The sequence below is a fragment of the Neoarius graeffei genome, chromosome 1 (genome assembly GCF_027579695.1).
Source record: "Neoarius graeffei isolate fNeoGra1 chromosome 1, fNeoGra1.pri, whole genome shotgun sequence".
NCBI classification, from domain to species: domain Eukaryota; kingdom Metazoa; phylum Chordata; class Actinopteri; order Siluriformes; family Ariidae; genus Neoarius; species Neoarius graeffei.
In genome coordinates this window covers 112,113,737-112,131,935 of record NC_083569.1, presented here as the reverse complement: position 1 = coordinate 112,131,935, position 18,199 = coordinate 112,113,737, and the positions used below count along the sequence as shown (strand labels likewise).

At 44.9% G+C, this 18,199-nt stretch overlaps 1 protein-coding gene and 1 pseudogene across 1 annotated transcript in view; one reads left to right on the top strand and one right to left on the bottom strand.

The window, feature by feature from the left end:
• Positions 1 to 18,199, bottom strand: part of LOC132885935 (titin-like) — a 605,367-nt gene that overhangs the window by 390,709 nt on the left and 196,459 nt on the right. The gene's annotated exons all lie outside the window — the stretch shown is intronic.
• LOC132898011 (U2 spliceosomal RNA) lies at positions 6,665 to 6,778 on the top strand (annotated as a pseudogene).

Here is an 18,199-nt window from a genome sequence, read left to right as displayed (position 1 = left end):
TCCCACCGTCATGTCTTCCACTGAGGAGACTGAGGCTGATGACTCAGAGGTGGACTCATCCATTACCCAAGCCGAAGTCACTTAGGTGGTTTGCAAGCTCCTCGGTGGCAAGGCACCGGGGGTGGATGAGATCCGCCCTGAGTATCTCAAGTCTCTGGATGTTGTGGGGCTGTCTTGGTTGACACGCCTCTGCAACATTGCGTGGCGGTCGGGGACAGTGCCTCTGGAGTGGCAGACTGGGGTGGTGGTCCCTCTTTTTAAGAAAGGGGACCGGAGAGTGTGCTCCAATTATAGGGGAATCACACTTCTCAGCCTCCCAGGGAATGTTTACTCCAGGGTACTGGAGAGGAGAATTCGACCAATAGTCGAACCTCGGATCCAGGAAGAACAATGCAGTTTTTGTCCTGGTCGCGGAACACTGGACCAGCTCTATACCCTTCATAGGGTGCTCGAGGGTTCATGGGCGTTTGCCCAACCAGTCCACATGTGCTTTGTGGATCTGGAGAAGGCATTCGACCATGTCCCCCGTGGTATTCTGTGGGGGGTGCTTCGGGAGTATGGGGTTCGGGGCTCTTTGCTAAGGGCTGTCCGGTCCCTGTACGAACGGAGCAGGAGTCTGGTTCGCATTGCTGGCAGTAAGTCAGACCTGTTCCCAGTGCATGTTGGACTCCGGCAGGGCTGCCCTTTGTGACCGGTTCTGTTCATAATTTTTATGGACAGAATTTCTTGGCGCAGCCAGGGGCCGGAAGGAATCCTGTTTGGGAACCACAGGATTTCATCTCTGCTTTTTGCGGATGATGTTGTCTTGTTGGCTTCTTCAAACCAGGACCTTCAGCATGCACTGGGGCGGTTTGCAGTCGAGTGTGAAGCGGCTGGGATGAGAATCAGCACCTCCAAGTCCGAGGCCATGGTTCTCGACCGGAAAAGGGTGGCTTGCCCTCTCCAGGTTGGTGGAGAAGTCCTGCCTCAAGTGGAGGAGTTTAAGTATCTCGGGATCTTGTTCACGAATGAAGGAAGGATGGAGCGTGAGATCAACAGGCGGATTGGTGCAGCCTCCGCAGTGATGCGGTCGCTTTACCGGTCCGTCGTGGTGAAGAAGGAGCTGAGCCAAAAGGCGAAGCTCTCAATTTACCGGTCGATCTACGTTCCGACTCTCACCTATGGTCATGAGCTTTGGGTAATGACAGAAAGAACAAGATCGCGGATACAAGCGGCTGAAATGAGTTTCCTTCGCAGAGTGGCTGGGCGCTCCCTTAGAGATAGGGTGAGAAGCACAGTCACTCGGGAGGAGCTCGGAGTAGAGCCGCTGCTCCTCCACATCGAGAGGAACCAGCTGAGGTGGCTCGGGCATCTTTTTCGGATGCCTCCTGGACGCCTCCCTGGGGAGGTGTTCCAGGCATGTCCCCCCGGAAGGAGGCCCCAGGGAAGACCCAGGACACGCTGGAGGGACTATGTCTCTCGGCTGGCCTGGGAACGCCTCGGTGTTCTTCCCGAGGAGCTGGCCGAGGTGTCTGGGGAAAGGGAAGTTTGGGCTTCCATGCTTAGACTGCTGCCTCCGCGACCCGGTCCCGGATAAGCGGAAGAAGACGAGACGAGACGATAAAGAGGATTAAGGAGATGATAGATATTGATTATCTGGGGTTAAATTTTTATGTGTTATAACCCATGCTATGGACTGTGGCTTTAATTACTGGATTAATAAACAGAATTCTGAACACACATGCACTTACTGTATATCCTTATTGCATATTGCACTGATTCTTATTTACATGACTCTCTTCTCTGTTTAAGGTGAATCTCCTCCAGTCTCTCTGATCATCAGTCCCAACAGAACTCAACACTTTACTTCTGACTCTCTCTCACTGAGCTGTAACTCTGCTGACCAGAGTCGTTCTACTGGATGGACAGTGAGACGATACACACACAGTGAGGGAGTGTTAGATTGTTTTCCATGTAAAATCAGCTCCCTCTCCACATCCTACACTGGAGTTTACTGGTGTCACTCTGAATCTGGAGAAAACAGGAATCCTGTTAACATCACAGTGCAGGGTGAGTCTTCATGCAGTGTTTATTATTAAAGGACAAGGGAAATGTTTCATTACAGAATATTCAGAACTCTGAGTTTCCAGCTGGGAAAAACTGTTCAAGAAGGCAAAAACATCTGGAATCTTTTCTCTCAGTACATTCCCTGTAATTTCTGTAATTCTGAGTATGGATATGTTTATGCTGTAACTTTCCAGACTGAGTACGAGTCCATGCTTACAGATACCCACACTGATGATGATAATGAAATGAGTATTTTATTGAGTATTAATCAATCAGGGATATCACAAAGCATTTTATTTCTGTCTGTTTATGTTGATTGCTGCTGTGTGCAGTGAACTCATTGTGCTTGGTTTATGATTAATATGTTCTGGTATTAAAACAATGTTTGTAATAGAGAGTACAAGGTGGCAACCTGAGTCATATCAGTGAGTTTGGTGATTAGAAACGTGCTGTGAATTTCACCTTCACTCACAAGTGAAGTGTAGACGGTGTGGAGCGAGGGGAAAGGAAGTGTACATGGCTCAGTGCTCAGCGCTGTCATGTGTGACAGTTTCTCTACACACTCTCTTCACTGTACACTCTCACAGATAACTTTGTGCTGCCATAACTAATGGCACCTTCTGTTTGTGTCAAGGTTATATATAATTTCAATCCATATGAATGAGAGAAAATATTTATTTATTTTGTAAATGTGGTTTTCTGTGTTGTAGATGGTGATGTGATCCTGGAGAGTCCTGTCCATCCTGTGACTGAGGGACATCCTCTGACTCTACGCTGTTTATATCGAAACCCAAAGCCCTCAAACCTCCGAGCTGATTTCTATAAAGATGGATCAGTCCTCCAGACACAGACTACAGGAGAGATGATCATCCTTAAGGTCTCAAAGTCAGATGAAGGTTTCTACCACTGTAAACACCCAGAGAGAGGAGAGTCACTGAAAAGCTGGGTCTCAGTCAGACGTGAGAAACCTTTTTAAATATTCACTTTAATACAACTGTGACTTTGTGTTGAACACAGTATCTTTATATGATGTAATCTATAGGGCTTAGTTTATCCAAGTCTGTGTACAATATGCTGTTACACTTGTTCACACAGGTGTAAATTAGATTGCAGTGAGCTTTACTTTGATTATTCATCGTGAAATATTTCCAGATCACATTCATTTATTATCGTCTGTTAATTAGCACAACAACAGACACTAGGCTTATCAGAGCACCTCAGATGTTTTATACAATTCACAAAAATTTAAATACAGCTCCAAAATATCAGTGTACTTTTCTGCATTCTGTACACAGTTCACATAAGTCTTCCTTTTTGCACAGTCAAGTTTTAACTGGTATTTGTGAATGTAACTTTATATTGTAGCTTGACAAAGGTTTGCCAAAGTAATCCCGAGCCCATGTGGTTCTATCAGCTATAGATGAATGACAGTTCTTGATGCAGTGCTGTCTGAGGGATCGGAGATCGCGGGTGTTCAGATTAGGCTTGAGCCCTTTCCCTTTACATACCAAATTTCCTCGAATCATTTAATGATATGATGCACCATAGAGAGTGAAATATCAAAATCCCTTCCTGCTTTCTTTGAGGAACTTCGTTTTTAAACATTTCAATCATTTTCTCACACATTTCCTGACAAACTGGAGATCCTCAACCCATCTTTGCTCCTCAAATACTCGGCCTTTCCTGGATACTGGTTTTATCCCAACTCATGATTACAATCACCTGTTGTCATCACCTGTTTCAAATCACATCATTATTGAATTGTTTTACCTCATTACTAGCCCTAAATTGCCTCATCCCAACATTTTTTGGAATGTGTTGCAGGCCTGAAACACAGGAATGGATGTATATTAACAAATTCAATGAAGTTGGCCAAGCAAACATGAAATATCTTGGGTTCATTCTGTCTGCAATGAAATACAAGACAAAGTAAATTTAGAAATCACTGATTTGTTTTTTTTTTATTTGCATTTTCCATTTTCCAACTTTTTTTTCAGATTTGGGGTTGGATATGTCACAGTATAATATGCAGTATATGTTTATAAACAAACATCTGAACTCCATCAAGTGTTGTAAAGTCATATTGATTTTGTTGAATAAAGCAATTTTCATAAACTATGATAGAAAAGATAATGAGAGTTAAACACAAATTCACTGGAATGAAAACATGGGTTTAATGTGTTTTAAATAAAAATTGTACCTCTGTACCTGGCCCAAGATGTAATCGGAATCAGAATATTTCATTTCAACTTTTGCAAATTCTTCCAAATTATTGTCTCATCTGTACCTGGTCCAAGATATCACCTGAATCAGAATATTTCATTTTCTTTCAATGTTTGTAAATTCTTCAATATTATTCTGATGTTATTGCATATATCACAGAAACTCAGATGTGTAGTTCCACTCATCTAACATCTTGGTGAAATTATTAATTATTTATAACATTTCCTGGCTGTGTATTTGGTCTTTTGTAGTTACACTTGTGACTCGGTGACCAGGGCTTTGTAAAATAGTGTTTCTGTAAGAAACCATAACTGCTGACAAATCACTTTCATCACATTCACACAAAATGGAACTGCTCACATCACGATCACCACTTATTGCTGATACAGCTGTTTTTCACAGCCCTGTTCTGCTTCCTTTTACCAGTGACAGAAACACGAGTGTGTAAGAATGAATCATAATGTATATGGTTCATAAAGACTACAGCTGACATTATCCAGTTCAGTTTGGAAACAGACGATACTTGTTCATAAATGCATTTTTTAAAAATGTATATTTTGTTGTTTATAAAAACATTTTTGGAGACTAGATGATAAATGTTCCACTGTTCTGAAATCATCACGATATATGAATGATGACAAATTCATCATGATAGTTTAGATCTTGTATTATTGTTCTCCAGTGAGCTCGAAACCTATAGCATCCGTGAATCCCGATAAACAGGTGTTCAGGGGAGACGCCGTCACTCTGAGATGTGACATACAGGATGAAAGTGTCTCTAGCTGACAGTACAGCTGGTATAAAGATCCTTCACAGAGTCGTGTCAGTAGTGAACATGTGTACACAATCAGTGGTGTTAAAGTGACCCACACAGGTAACTACACCTGTAGAGGAGCAGAGAGAGGAGGCTCACGCTCATCACACTTCAGTGATGCTGTTACGCTGGAAGATGTGGGTGTGTGAGTTTGCTTGAGTGAGACATTAAAATGTGCAATTAGATATTCTTAGATTCTCATTATTAAATAAACCTACAAATTAACCATTTTGTGTTTCCTGTGTAACAGAGAGACCACGGGCAGTACTGAGTGCATCTCCACAGAGCTGGCTGACTGAAGGAGACTCAGTGACTCTAAGCTGTGAGGTTACAGGCTCCTCTACAGACTGGACATTCAGCTGGTACACAACTGTTCCCTACAGATCCGGATTAACTCAAATAACAAATAGTCGTGGCTATAACATGTTTGTGGAGCTCCTCTCAGACAGCAGCAGAGGATCTGGAGGCAAATACACTCTCAGTCCTGCTGCTCTGAATCACACAGGAGTTTATATGTGCAGAGGAGAGAGAGGAGAACCAGCCTCTCTCACACAGTACAGCAATCCACAGCCTCTATGGATCACTGGTGAGGAACATTAACAATGGGTTTGGATTAAAGTTTCTGACTGCAAAGTTGAATTCTGGGTAAAATGTTCTATTTCTATTGCTGTTGGAATTTTGAGATGCTTTGTTGCTGCACACACTGTGTCTCCTATGTGTAAATGTTTTGCCGAGATAAAATACATCCCACATTTTACGATTCCGGAGATCGCTGAAGCAAGTGAGCAACAATATCACATGACCACCATGGGGCATGTTGGACTTACTTTTAACCAAAACAAGTCAGTGTGGGCAAACATGGTGGACTCGGCTCTCCTGCCAACTAAAAGCCAGCGTAAATGAAAAGGAAAGCCTGCCTAGTGAGTGTAACTGCAAGATAGAGCAAGGTTAGATGATGTGTCATTTTTCTGGACAGATAACTAAATCATTCTAGCTAGCCTTTAGCTATCTTAGCCTTAGAACCCATGAGCTCGACTCCATGGTAGAGTGTATGGAGTTATACACGTAATGTTTTGATCTTACAGAGAAAGAAACAATAACACAAAAGCAGTAACAGAGAAAATATATAATTTGTCTTTTTTTTTCAAGGATCTATTTGTGAAGGTCAACCAAAAATTTACATCCCTGTGACTCAAAACTCTCCGAGGTCGATGCAGAGTCACAATGTTTTTCGCGCGTCACCATCCTGGTGTGACGCAGTTCCATAGTTATGCTAACTGGTTAAAGCTCCCCGCATTCGGCTGTTTCCTGTTTCTGTAGGGCCGTACCGTATACCTTAAGAGGGAGGAAAATGGTCCCATAACAGAGAAAAGCGACCCTCAGGACATCAAAATGATTACATCTCATCAGCATGATCTTGTTCTTGCGAGATGTAGGAAAATGCCATGCATGGAAAATTTTTTTGAAAATTTCAGATCACTTTGTAGTCAGCACCGTTAAATAGAGTATGATATGGTGGTGTGAATGTCAGTTGAGATTCATTCAACATTTATTAATATGTATAAGGCATTTAAAGAGCCCTTCACTTTTTGGCCTTTTGGCTAAGATCAAGTGTAGTATTTGTTCTTATCAGTTTAATATCTGATATGTTCTCTAAATGAGCAAGGTTTTGGGCAGCACGGTGGTGTAGTGTTTAGCACTGTAGCCTCACAGCAAGAAGGTTCTGGGTTCGAGCCCCATGGCCGATGGGGGGCCTTTCTGTGTGAAGTTCGCATGTTCTCCCCGTGTCTGCATGGGTTTCCTCCTGATGCTCCGGTTGCCCCACAGTTCAAAGACATGAAGTAAGGTTAACATGGGGCAGCCTTGGGCTGAAGTGCCCTTGAGCATGGTACCTAACCCAACCCCTAGCTGCTCCCTGGGTGCTGTAATATGGCTGCCCACTGCTCTGGGTGTGTGTGCATGTGTTCACTGCTTCAGATGGGTTAAATGCAAAGGATGAATTTCACTGTGCTTAAGTGTGCATGTGGCAAATAAAGGCTTCTTCTTCTTCTGAATGCTGGTCGAGTTTGTTGACAAAATCCATGTGCTGTCTTTTTGTTCCGTGTTACGACCCTGGTGCCAGGGGTCGTGTGTGTGGTTATGTGTGGGTGCATGTGTTTTTTTTTCCTCTCTCTCTCTCTCTCTCTCTCTCTCAGGTAGACACCCCTTCCTCTTATACGCAGCTGTTCCCATTCACCTTGTTGAAGAGCCATGTTAAAAGTGAGAGGGAGACGCCTTTTGAGAGAGTGTGTGAGCCGGTGGGCTTTGGCGGTAACAGTTAGGAGAGAGAGTTGTGAGCTGCATCTAGCGAGAGTGTGCTGCTCCTTTAAGGGGAAAGAAACGTGCGTAATCCTGGATCTGTTTGGTTGTGGTTTGTTTGTTGTAGTTTTGGTGAGAAAACCTGGCTCTTGTGTTTGTTTTTCCCTTGTTTAGAGACCAGTGACTTTAGGGTTTTTTTTTCTATTTTGTGAATAAAAACAGTCTCCGTTTCGGCCCTGAGTCCACCTCCTTGTCCTCTTTTTCCTCACGGGTCTTTTTGGTTTATCTCTGTTGCTTTCCCCCATCCCCTATTTGCCGCGGGGAACGTAACAAGTGGGGGCTTGTAACCATCGAAGGAGAGGGTTTTGGTTGTGGATCACCGGCGTGTGTGTGGTTTTTGACAGTCTCCCTGGTTGAGATAGGTAAGTGTCCAGCTAGGCTGATTTCAGTCTTTCCATCAGGCACTCGTTTATTATTTTGCCTTTTTTGTTTTTGGAGTAATCCTGGGTGGGGATATACTTCCCTGGCGGGGGTAGGCATTCGGGGCTCCGGCTGCCAAGGGATAGCCTTTAAAGTCACCTCGAGCCCGGCACGCTCCGAGAAGATTGAGAGGTAGGTGAAGTTTTGGTTAGGTAGGAACCGGGGGTGAACTGTTAGCCAGTGGGTCTGTGTTGTGTAGTGGGTTAGTTGTGCTCTTTTGTTTGTGGCTGTAGCGCTACTATTAGCCGTGGGCTAGGTTGGCTGGGGGGGGAGCTGGTTAGCCATGGCGACATTTGATGTAGCGACGTTTGCGGCCGGTCCTACATGAGGTCAGTTGGAGGAGTGTAGGAAACGGGACTTATTTGAAATCGCCAGGCACTATGGTGTCTCCGTCCCATTTTCTCTCCGTAAGTGTGACCGGAGGCTCTAGTGCAGGGGTGCCCAAATTGATCCATAAAGGGCCATGTGGCTGCAGGTTTTCATTCCAGCCATGCAGCAGCACACCTGATTTGGCTCATTCAATCAACTGAACTGTCTTCACACAGTCAAATACTTGCAGCCACACCCACCCTTGATTAAAGGGTGGGTGTGTCAGTTGATTGAATAAGCCAAATCAGGGTGCTGCTGCATGGCTGGAATGAAAACCTGCAGCCACATGGCCCTTTATGGATCAATTTGGGCACCCCTGCTCTAGTGGCTAAGGGGGTGCTTAGCCCAGTGCCCGGGGAATTCCCAAGTGGTATCGGGGAGACAAATGTTGCATTGAGCCACCCCTCTTCTCCTTTGGAGGAGCAGGCTGAGGCCCAGCCGACTGGGTTGACTCCTCGCTCCAGTGTGCTGGGGGAAAAGAAGCTGGTCACTCTGCCACAATTTGACCCCTTTTCAGCCGAGTCCTCCCCTGGTTCGAAGATTGATGCTCGGCTGAAGATTCACCTCGCTCACCTCCAGCTGGAGAAGGAGGAGCGTGAGAGGGAATTCCAACTTCGGAGGGAGTTGGAATTGAGGAAACTGGAGGCAGATATGGCGATTAAAATGAGGCAGTTGGAACTGCAGACAGGGTCGGGGGTGGTGACCAAGTTGCTGCCGTCTCTGACCGGAGGGGGCTTCGATGTGGGTAAAAACCTTCCCCTGGTCCCGGTGTTCCGCGAGGCTGAGGTTGTGATCTATTTTAGTGCATTCGAGCGAATCGCTGTAGCATTAAGCTGGCTACAGGAGGTGTGGGCAGTTTTGCTACAGTGCAAGCTAAGTGGTAAAGCCCAAGAAGCTTGTGTATCGCTCTCGGTTACTGATAGCCTAGAATATGATAAACTTAAAGGAGCTGTCCTGCGGGCATATGAGCTGGTGCCAGAGGCGTACCGCCAACGCTTCAGGGCGCTCAGGAAAAACCATAGCCAAACTTATGCCAACTTTGCCTGGGAAAAGGGCGTGTTGTTTGACAGGTGGTGTGCGGCATGTAAGGTTGGGGATGTAGCCTCCTTGCGGGAACTGGTGCTGGTGGAAGAGTTCAAGAACTGTGTCTCTGACCGTATTGTTACATACTTAAATGAGCGAAAGGTGTCAACACTGCAGCAGGCTGCGGTGCTGGCAGATGAGTTTTCGCTGACGCACAAAACCAACTTCGACCGGCATGACCCCTTTTCCACCCACATCTTTTCCCGCAAGGCTGTTGACTCGCCGGTGGGTCCAGCTCCCTGTGCCAGTCCACCTGCTCAGGGCCAAAGAGGGGGAAAGCCCTGCTTTTATTGCCTCAAGCCAGGCCACCTGGTCACTGACTGTGAGGCGCTGAAGCGGAGGCAGCAGAGGGCTGCACCGAAACCACCAAAAGGAGTGGGTCGGATTAAAACGATGGCCTCGTCACTGATCAGTCAGTGTCCTGCCATACCCAAGTCAGATGAATGTTTTAAACCGTTCATTTCTCGTGGGTTTGTGTCACTCACGGGTAGAGTGGAGGATCAGCGTCCGGTTACCATCCTCCGTGACACTGGTGGTTCCCAGTTGTTTATACTATCTAGCATTTTACCTCTGAATAAAGAGTCTGCCTGTGATGTGAGTGCTGTGGTTAGGGGGATTGGGATGAGTTTTGTGCCTGCGCCCCTGCACCGCGTCCATGTGTGATCACAGTTAGTGACTGGTTTCTTTTCGGTGGCTGCTCATGCCTCTTTCCCTATAGAAGGTGTTGAATTCATTATGGGAAATGACTTGGCGGGTGGGAAAGTTTACCCTTCTCCAGAAGTCGTGAGTGTCCCTATCTCTGTTCATGAGCCTGATGTCTTCGCTGAAAAACACCCAGATGTGTTCGGCATCAGTGTTTTGACCAGAGCTCAGGCCCGTAAGCAAGGTAAGGAAGTGAATCTGTCTGACTGTCTGTTCGGTACCACCCTGTTTGAGGACAAGCTGCCCCCTTCTGTTGAGTTGCCAGAGGTAGTCGAGATGGTTACCACTCCTGATGTCACCCTGCCACTAAATCGGGATGCCCTTATAAAAGCTCAGAAGGCTGACCCCTCTCTGAAAAAGTGTTTTGCTGCTGTTGGTGATGGTAATCATGGAAATAAAAGAAAATCATTGTACTTACTGGATGATGGCTTGTTGGTGTGGAGGTGGGTTCCTCGACCGGGAGGGGTGGATGAGGACTGGGGGTCGGTCCATCAAATAGTGATTCCGGAGGGTTGTAGGCAGCATGTGTTGTCGTTGGCCCATGAGCATCTGTGGTCTGGTCACCTGGGGGTGACTAAAACGTATGATCGGGTCCTAAAACATTTCTTTTGGCCCGGAATGAAAGCGGACGTAGCCCATTTTTGCCGAACGTGTCACACATGCCAGATAACTGGTAAACTAAATCAAAAGGTTCCTCCAGCCCTGCTGTGTCCCATTCCCGCTGTTGGCTCGCCGTTCGAGCATGTTATTGTAGACTGTGTGGATCCCCTACCAAAAACTAAATCCGGTGACCAGTTCCTATTGACGGTGATGTGTGTTGTGACTCATTTTCCTGAAGCTATTCCTCTTCGGAAAATTACTGCATTGGTGGTGAGTAAAGCCCTCCTAAAGTTCTTCACCACTTTTGGCCTTCCACGTATCGTGCAGACGGATCAAGGCACAAATTTTATGTCAAAAGCATTCCAACAGGCCCTGCAGTCCTTGGGGATTTCCCATTCCATAGGTAGCGCTTACCACCCAGAGTCACAGGGTGCGTTGGAGCGATGGCACCAAACTCTAAAATCGATGTTGCAGAAATATTGCTACTAGTCCGGGAATGATTGGGATGAGGGGCTGCCATTTATGCTCTTTGCTATCCGTGATGCTAAGCAGGAGTCACTTGGGTTTAGTCCGTCGGAGCTGGTGTTTGGCCACAATATACGTGGCCCCTTAAAAGTGTTGCAGGACCAGTTCATGACCAGTTCCCCTCCTAAAACCAATGTTTTAGATTTTGTGTCACAGTGTAGAGCCCGATTACATAGCGCCACTTCGTTGGCGAGGGAAGCCCTTTCCGCTTCCCAGGAGGCTATGAAGAAGCAGTATGACCGTAAGGCGGTGGTGCACCAATTCCACCCTGGTGATCAAGTGCTTGTGTTGCTACCGGTGCCTGGTTCTGCTCTCACTGCCCGGTTTCTGGGTCCGTATGTGATAGACAAAAGGGCATCGGACACGGATTATATCATCCGCACCCCTGAACGTAGACGTAAAACACGACTGTGTCATGTAAACATGTTAAAACCTTATTTTCCCAGAGACCCGTCTCAGGTGCGGGGCAGCGCTGGGCAGCCGGCTTCCCTGGTGTGTGTTGAGGTACTAGCGGATGACGGACTCAATGTGCCCTCTGGTGGCCAACAGAGTGGTAAATTAACAAATTCTGAGTTTCTGTCAGATGCTGACTCCTGTCTTTCTTACCTCCCGGCCGAACAGCGATATGAAATTCTGAGCTTGTTTCAGTCCTTTCCCACCTTGCTTGGGGATGTGCCATCTCGTACCAAGGTATTGCAGCATGATATTGACGTGGGGGGTGCTGCTCCTATTAAGCAACATGCCTATCGATGCTCAGTAGATAAGCATCAGCTAATGAAGGCTGAGGTGGAGTACTTGGTGGAAAATGGTTTAGCTAAGCCTTGTCACAGCCCCTGGAGTTCCCCGTGTTTGTTAGTGCCAAAAGCTGATGGAATGCCCCGTTTTTGTACTGATTTTAGGAGGGTAAATGCGGTCACGGTGTCAGATAGTTTCCCTTTGCCCCATATTGATGACTGTGTGGACAGTATAGGTCTGGCCACTTACATCACAAAGTTAGATCTCTTAAAAGGGTACTGGCAGGTCCCGTTAATACCCCGAGCGTCTGACATCTCGGCTTTTGTGACCCCCGACCACTTCATGCAGTACACAGTCATGGCACTTGGGTTAAAGAATGCGCCCGCTACTTTCCAGCGCTTAATGCACCAAGTTTTGGGTGATGTTCCACTGTGTAATGTGTATCTCGATGATGTGGTAGTGTACTCTAGTAAGTGGTCGAGCCACCTGTCCACCTTGAGGACAGTATTTCAGTGGCTGGCGGATGCGAATCTAACTCTTAATCTTGCCAAGTGTGAATTTTGCAAGGCTACCATCACCTATCTGGATAAACAGGTGGGGCAGGGGCAGGTCCGACCGGTGGAGGCTAAAATCACAGCTGTGGTAGCCTACCCAGTTCCCACCACCAGGCGTGAGCTGCACCATTTTTTGGGCATGACAGGCTATTATCGGTGCTTTTGTAAAAATTTCTCTGTTGTAGTCGCCCCTCTTACTACTCTGTGTAGCCCGAACGTCCCTTTTGTGTGGACCACCGAGTGTCAGCATGCTTTCGAAGTGGCTAAATCTCTCTTGTGTAGTGCCCCTGTACTTGTTGCACCTAACTTCTCTCTTCCCTTCCAGCTAGAAGTCGATGCTAGTGCGTCCGGGGCTGGCGCGGTATTGCTCCAGAGTGATGGTAGTGTGTTTCTTCTCTGCAAAATTCAAACCCCATCAGCTGAACTACTCCACCATTGAGAAGGAAACCCTAGCCATGTTACTCACTTTGCAGCACTTCAAGGTCTATGTAGGCTCAAGTACACTCCCAGTGATCGTGTACACTGACCATAATCCCCTCGTGTTTCTGGCCCAGATGTACAACTGTAACCAACGGCTGATGCATTGGTCTTTGTTGGTGCAGGGGTACAACATTGAGATTAAACACAAAAAAGGGGTTGATAATGTAGTAGCTGACGCTCTCTCCCATGGGTGAGGTAAGGAATTGAAAACTGTAAACCGGTATTCCCTACCACTTTCCTAAACAAACTGGGGTTTGTTTTTTATGGGTGGGGGTGTTACGATCCTGGTGCCAGGGGTCGTGTGTGTGGTTATGTGTGGGTGCATATGTTTTTTTTTTCCTCTCTCTCTCTCTCTCTCTCTCTCAGGTAGACGCCCCTTCCTCTTATACGCAGCTGTTCCCACTCACCTTGTTGAAGAGCCATGTTAAAAGTGAGAGGGAGACGCCTTTTGAGAGAGTGTGTGAGCCGGTGGGCTGTGGCGGTGACAGTTAGGAGAGAGAATTGTGAGCTCCTTCTAGCGAGAGTGTGCTGCTCCTTTAAGGGGAAAGAAACATGCGTAATCCCGGATCTGTTTGGTTGTGGTTTGTTTGTTGTAGTTTTGGTGAGAAAACCTGGCTCTTGTGTTTGTTTTTCCCTTGTTTGTAGATCAGTGACTTTAGTTGTTTTTTTTCCTATTTTGTGAATAAAAACAGTCTCTGTTTCGGCCCTGAGTCCGCCTCATTGTCCTCTTTTTCCTCCCGGGTCTTTTTGGTTTATTTCTGTTGCTTTCCCCCATCCCCTATTTGCCGCGGGGAACGTAACATTCCGTCTCTGCTCCTCATTTTGTCATTCGTTTATTTTCCCTAATATAAAGAGGACGAGGGGCGGCACGGTGGTGTAGTGGTTAGCGCTGTCGCCTCACAGCAAGAAGGTCCTGGGTTCGAGCCCCGGGGCCGGCGAGGGCCTTTCTGTGTGGAGTTTGCATGTTCTCCCCGTGTCCGCGTGGGTTTCCTCCGGGTGCTCCGGTTTCCCCCACAGTCCAAAGACATGCAGGTTAAGTTAACTGGTGGCTCTAAATTGACCGTAGGTGTGAATGTGAGTGTGAATGGTTGTCTGTGTCTATGTGTCAGCCCTGTGATGACCTGGCGACTTGTCCAGGGTGTACCCCGCCTTTCGCCCATAGTCGGCTGGGATGGGCTCCAGCTTGCCTGCGACCCTGTAGAAGGATAAAGCGGCTAGAGATAATGAATGAATGAATGAATAAAGAGGACGAAGGAGATGATTGAGGATCTATGGGCTGGAGGGTTTTATTATAAAATCCAGAAAGCCAGAGCAGGTCAACACTAGAGATGTAACTGAATATGAATATATTATTAAGAATTATCCCGAAAGCCTCTTAAGGCCAAGAGAGTCTTAAATTACCTCGAAAGAGCCATCGTCAAGCTAATGTGGCTTTCCCAAACAACATCGTTGCCTAAAGTAGTACTTGAGTTGCTTGAAATTTATGAGAGACCCAGACCACTCGTTCAAAACAAAGAGCGACTCTCTCACAGCCGAATACACCGACTGCACATGCGCTGTAGAGGGACGCTCACAGTCAACGGGGGAAACTGGTGTTGAATCTGCTGCCTGTGTTAAATTATTTTTCTTGTTATTGTTTTTCTTCACTTTCTGGTGCAAGTACATCCAGTTAATTATTAAATAAATAAGCAAAACTTTATGAATATATTTCAATATGCTATGGAGTTACATATGGACATCGTAATGTCACATTGATATAGCCACATTTTAATCAAATTTAAGTCCATTAGGCAAGTGATTCACTAATTTAGTGTCATAAAAGAGACACATTTCTGCACCTCTAACATTGTGTGTGTGTGTGTGTGTGTGTGTATGAGAGAGAGAGGGGTTTTGATCTGTGTGTAGTGTGTACCAAAGGAGGTTGAATTGACCTCCATAGATAGATAGATAGATAAGGAGGTCAATACAACTTCCTTAGGTACACACTACACACAGGTCAAAACCTCTCTCTCTCTCTCTGTGTGCACTTATAAGGGAGATCATTGCCCACTCTGCACTGTGGATAACAGTTGAAATAATCCTGACTGCATGATCGGGGTGTAGTAGTGAAATGAGTGAGCACGGGGAACACATTTACTTAATTATTTAGCTTATTATTTGCTCATTCTTTCATGTGAACATTTGTTCATTTAATTAAAAACACGCTTGGAATAAAAATACTGCCCAAAAACATAAAATGGTTTCATTAATTAATTACCACATTATATTTGTAATGCTTTCAGATGATACTATATATTCTCTTATTTTAAACACTTTATATTTCATTAGATTTTGGTTAAAAACGAATGCCATGTGACCTTATCGACTGGATTTGGCAACTACTAATGCCTTCAGCAACGACAGTCCAATTGCCTTTAGCAACTACTAATGCCTGTATCAGGGACGTGCATGACAAAGATGCTGTTCAGATTCCTTCTTACGAGTGAGTTCAGGAAAACCATGTATAGAGACAATGTTCGTTGCTTAAGAGTCTCTCAACTCACTCTTTAGCTCTAAAGGGCAACATTACTGGAAAACCCACCCCTGATCATGTGTTCTTAACAGACACACAGATGTTAACAGGAGGCACAAGATTCTGGGGTTGTTTTGTTTGTTTGCTTTCAGAAAACTTTTCAGAAAGACAAACCCATAAATACTTCAGGTTTAAACACTAATACAAACACAGATATGGATATTCAGAGGACCACACAGTTACAGATACAGATGATGTCATGATGTTAGACTGTTATTTAACACAATGCAAATAGCAGAGCTGTAAAACAGGTAAGAGTCCGACACAGTAAAGTACAATATAAGACCAGAGGGAAAATCCAAAAGAGTCATCAAAAGCAAAGGGTCTAAACACAACAATGGCAATCACAAACTAAACATGGCTCTGAACTTTGCACTGTATAAATGTATGTGCTGGTCGAATGTAATCTACAATGAGGAAGTGATCTGGAGGTGGTGTGTTAGAGCTCAGCTCATACTGAGATGATGGTGCCCTCTGGTGGTGAGGAGGCATTGCCCTGCTGTCCTGTGTCTTTGATCATTTATTTTGTTCCTTTGCAGCAATTGTAAGACTTTCCTGTGCTCCTCATCACAGTTTTGATTTTGTCTCTTGGTTTTGACCTTTACCTTTTTGCAGTATTTATGATTATGGATTATCTGGGGTTAAACTTTTCTGTGTTATGACCCATGCTATGGACTGTGGCTTTAATTACTGGATTAATAAACAGAATTCTGAACACACATGCACTTACTGTATGTCCTAATTGCATATTGCACTTATTCTTATTTACATGACTCTCTTCTCTGTTTAAGGTGAATCTCCTCCAGTCTCTCTGATCATCAATCCCAACAGAACTCAACACTTTACTTCTGACTCTCTCTCACTGAGCTGTAACTCTACTGACCAGAGTCGTTCTACTGGATGGACAGTGAGACGATACACACACAGTGAGGGAGTGTTAGATTGTTCTCCATGTAAGATCAGCTCCCTCTCCACATCCTACACTGGAGTTTACTGGTGTCACTCTGAATCTGGAGAAAACAGTAATCCTGTTAACATCACAGTGCAGGGTGAGTCTTCATGTTGTGTGTTTATTATTAAAGGAAAAGGGAAATGTTTCATTACAGAATATTCAGAGTTTCCAACTGGGAAAAACTGTTCAAGAAGACAAAAAACATGGAATTTTTTCTCTCAGTACATTCCCTGTAATTTCTGTAATTCTGAGTATGGATATGTTTATGCTGTTACTTTCCAGACTGAGTACGAGTCCATGCTTACAGATACCCACACTGATAATTAAATGAGTATTTTATTGAGTATTAATCATTCAGGGATGTCACAAAGCATTTTATTTCTCTCTGTTTATGTTGATTGCTGCTGTGCGCAGTGAACTCATTGTGCTTGGTTTATGATTAGAGTAGAGTGGGGGAAAAAGCCCCCGTGGGGTAATACGCCCCCGGCCTGTTTTACCCAAAATAACCACCAGATAGCGCAAAGTTACATTTCTATTGTTGCTATGGACTGGCTTGACAACGGGGGTATACAAATATCCACTGTGGATCACATATCAGCAACGCAGCGGAGAGAAATCAAATTTCATGGTAAGTGATATAATTTTCAGATATCAGTAAAACTGTATTTAGATAGCTGCTATTTCGTCAGATATCACAGCTGTGTATGTGGTATGAGTAGACAAGTCAGTACGTTAAAAAAATACATTAGGTATAAAAAGTTGAATCACATTTTGAAAGTAAGACCCTTTTTTGTAAAAGTGTAGTCTGTGGGGTAAAACGCCCCCTTAATGGCAGGGTAAATGGCCTCCAGGGGGTATCGTTTCCTTTTATCATAATTACTGTATTTCATACATTTCTGAATAGCAGATACATAGTTTTTAATAACATCTCGCTTACCTGGTTGAGTAAAGCAAGTAATTTGAACTTAATATTAAAAATAATTGAAATAAAAAAATTGAAATTAAAATGCAAAATATAATAAAATAATGCATCTATTCATTAATTCAGGAATATTTTCTTGTTTCTTTCACATTATAGGCTTAAGTAAACACTTTTGCAATCCAAACAGCTTTTTTTGAGTGAGGGGGCCTATTGCCCCACCTCAGGGGGCCTTTTACCCCACTGGGGGGGGGTAAAAGGCCCCCTTGGCACAATGTTTGTTTTTGTTAAAAAAAAAAATTAAGTATTAACTTTAGGTGGCATTATTGTTCATGTCACTGTTGTCAAAACTATGATTAAAACTAAACACATGGTTCATTTCAACTTGGAGAAAAACTGAATTTTCCTTAAGGGGGGCTTTCCCCCCACTCTACTCTAATATGTTCTGGTATTAAAACAATGTTTGTAATAGAAAGTGCAAGGTGGCAGCCTGAGTCATATCAGTGAGTTTGGTGATTTAGAAATGTGCTGTGAATTTCACCTTCACTCACAAGTAAAGTGTAGACGGCAGGGGCGTGTTTAGCCTATTTTTGGGGGTGCTCAAGCACCCCCAAAAACGAGCTCAGCACCCTCAAAAACACTGCTTTTGGACGTAATTTTCAGAAATAAGTGCCCTTGCGCACTGCGCAATGAATGTGTGCGCAGGCGTGTGTGTGTTCTTGAATTCACCTGTTACGTGATAGTTCTATGATCAGTAAAATACCTCTCCTCCTTGCGTCCCCTCTGATTGGGTTGCCTGTCCGCGCGAGTGCTTGCTACGACATGGTGTTTTTTTTAACTGGATTCC